The sequence below is a fragment of the Cibotium barometz genome, chromosome 1, assembly GCF_041138505.1.
Source record: "Cibotium barometz isolate CiBa-2024 chromosome 1, ASM4113850v1, whole genome shotgun sequence".
NCBI classification, from domain to species: domain Eukaryota; kingdom Viridiplantae; phylum Streptophyta; class Polypodiopsida; order Cyatheales; family Cibotiaceae; genus Cibotium; species Cibotium barometz.
In genome coordinates this window covers 571,389-574,672 of record NC_141046.1, presented here as the reverse complement: position 1 = coordinate 574,672, position 3,284 = coordinate 571,389, and positions in this window count along the sequence as shown.

Below are 3,284 nucleotides of genomic sequence, written 5' to 3'. Positions count from 1 at the left end.
AGTCGCAGCACTGACGTCGAGCGACCCGACCACACACGGGGGCCCGGCCGGCGCTGTCGCATCCTGCACCCACCCGTGACTGACCCACCCATCATCACCACCACCACCACGACCACAGACCATTGCTCACGACAGAAAATCTAAAATAAAGCAAGCTATAAAAATTGCTAACTTGAAAGTTGAAGGTTATATATGAAAAAAGTTTTTTTTAAAAAAACCTTATACTATTCCAAACCAAAAATTTTTTTAATTACAAATTGTCTTATGGTATCTCTAAAACCAGAACACATGAGCCGAGGACCTTCAATAGATATTTTCATGAGACCATTCATGCTTTTAGTTTCTCAACTTGTTTTTTATAATGTTTTGTACACCGAAACCTCTTTCACATACTACAGTGCTACAACATTGCAACTTGTGCCAAAGCAAGTAAAGTATGATACTTCGGGTGCTACATTTCATTTTTACCAATCAAACTCCATATATCTTTGAGAGATTTCCCTTTCCAATTAGATACATCGTGTCCCTTATTAAAGGCATGGAAGTCCTTTCATAAAGATCTTTCATCTATCACTAGAGTATCATCTTGTAAAGTAATAATATTTAATTAATTTGCATCTAATTCAAATGCCCATAGCTCTTCAACTATTTGGAAGAAGGAAACCCAAGAGGAGCGAGGACATTAAAATTCTTCAAAATGCACGATGAATCAACAAACCTGATTTGTAACTGTGAGTAACTTCCAAGCATAATTGTGTTTGAAAATCAAGAGCTTGTACCTTTCCCAATGTCCACATGTCCACCAAACTCTAGTATAGATGGAAATCCAAATCCATCATATCCCTTAGTATTTACATTGATCTCCAAAGGACTAATAGAAAACTCCACATGTCTAACATTGCAATTGTGGAGCCTATCAAACTAGGGATGTTTGTCACATCGACAAAGTTTTTTTTACAAAAAAGAAGAGAGAGTTACAACTAAGTGATCAAGCATATCAACCAAAAAGTGCAACATGTATAGAAACCTAAAATTTATAACCATCTTGTATAGCCTTTCATTATCTTCTTTAATGAACAAAATAAGAGGCTCCAAGGCCTCACATACCTTTACCACAACTTTGTGTCTACTGAGCCATCTTAGCTTATGAATTTTTTCCATTCTAAGATGTGAACAATCTAACTCTTCTTCTTGGCATTTGTGGCTCCTGTAAAGGCATCAGACATGCACAAATATGTCCGATACGCAACACAATGTATAGAAATCATGAAAGGAATTCTTTTATACATTAATGTTGCAAGTCCATTTATAACACTTGTGTCATATGTTCCAAAGCTAACTAGCTTTAAAGAATCAAGATCATAACCATCCAGAAAGGTAGTAAAAGCAGACTCTAATAATCCCTTTGTAGTACGATCCTTGATTTTCAACAAACCCAAGAAAGGTGTGCATGGACCAAAGTAAAGCATGTAACTTGCATATACAATAAAATTTTCCATAATTAAAATATCAGTTGACTCGACTACCAAAATGCCATAAAAAGGAGAAGACTTTAAATTATTCTGACTAACAAAACTTTATATCGATTCACTTATATACACTACTATAGGATGACCCATTTCCGTCGCGCCTAGTTTTGACGGTAGCCACGCTGTCAAAATATATGTTGATATACACGTCAAAATAGATCGTCAAAATAACTGGCGAAGATGAACGTTGAAAAGCGCATTAAAATAAAGGTCGTTATTACAAGCATCGAAAATCACATCAAAAACTATTTTTTGGGACTTCTTTAAAAAAGTAAGTGTACGAAAAAAGAAAACATTGACAAAACCAAGTATTTCTTGGTAAATAAAATTGAAATAAGATGTTATAGCTCATCATCGACTCTCTTGTCCTCTCAGCTAGATCCATGACTCTGAATACATCTATTTCTAGAAATACCGCTCCATTGCATCTTTATCAATTGGTGTAACCTCCGTTATCGTCCTCTTCTATTTCAGGCATTAGAGGTGGCTGTGTTAAAAGTTGTTCTTCTATTTCTTCTTCGAGTTCCAAAAGATTAGTTGTTGTGTTTGCTTCTGATTCAAGTGATAGTAATTGTTGAATTATTATACCTTCATTTGATCCTTCTTCTAGTTGTTCAACTAGATTAGTATCTATTTCTTGTGCTTCTTGAGTGGGTTCCTCAACCTCTACTTCATCTAATATTTCCATATCTTCAAATATTTGTTTAGTGCGCAGATCAATTTAGATTACAAACAACCACCTCTCAAGTTTTCCTTAAGGACGACCTATTCACAATGCTTTGGTAGCGTAAATGTGTCCCTTTGGTTTGTCCATATCTTTGTCGAGTCTACTTGAACATTTTCGCTCTTATCTTTGTGCATGGTTGCTTGTGGTCCTTGAGTCACTACCTTGAACTACTTCACATAAAAAATGAACATAGAAAACTTTTTGAACCCAACCTTGATAATGTTTTATATCGTTCCATAGTAATCAAGCATGCCAATTGGCTTCACTACTTAGATCACTTGCACTTGATCGACTTTCTTGCATGAAATTTATTTTGGCACCGCAATCAAATATTTTTCTCTTCTTATTTATTCGCTCCACTCAAAAGTTACGACCGCGTGACCAAAGTGCACCAAATTTATGATACTGCAAGTAAAAGAAGATCATGAAATTGTATCAAGAACAAAGACTTATATAAGACTGTGTCTTAAAGTTTCTTGTGTACATATAAAACTCACTTACATGGTAATCGCAACCATATGCAAGCTCCTCCTTACATGGTAATCACAACCATATGCAAGCTCCTCCTTCTCGTTGCTTATAATCTCGCCGCTCTATTTTACATGTTTTATGGTTTGCTAAAGCCATCTACTAGAAGGAAATTCTTGAAGTTGAGCGAGTGAATTTGGGTATGGCAATGCTCTAGTTGTTCAACTCTTTCTAAAATTCAAACGATCTCGGTCTCTTTCCCTCTTTGCTAGGTTATACCTTTCGATCCATTTCTCCATAATAGCACTTGAGTTTAAGATACCTTTCGATCCATTTCTCCATAGCACTTGAGTTTAAGATGCAAAATATATTAATCTTCTCTCACAATGCCAAGCCCTTGTCCTTGAGGCTCTTCCCCAATGGGCGACTTGGTACCTGTATAACGACTGCATGGAAACAACGTTTTCTCCTCTAAATTGATAAAATTTGAAAGGTTCATAGTACTCATGGGCTCCATGTATGTTGAATACTCATGTGAATTTGGGTCCAAATGGAGATTC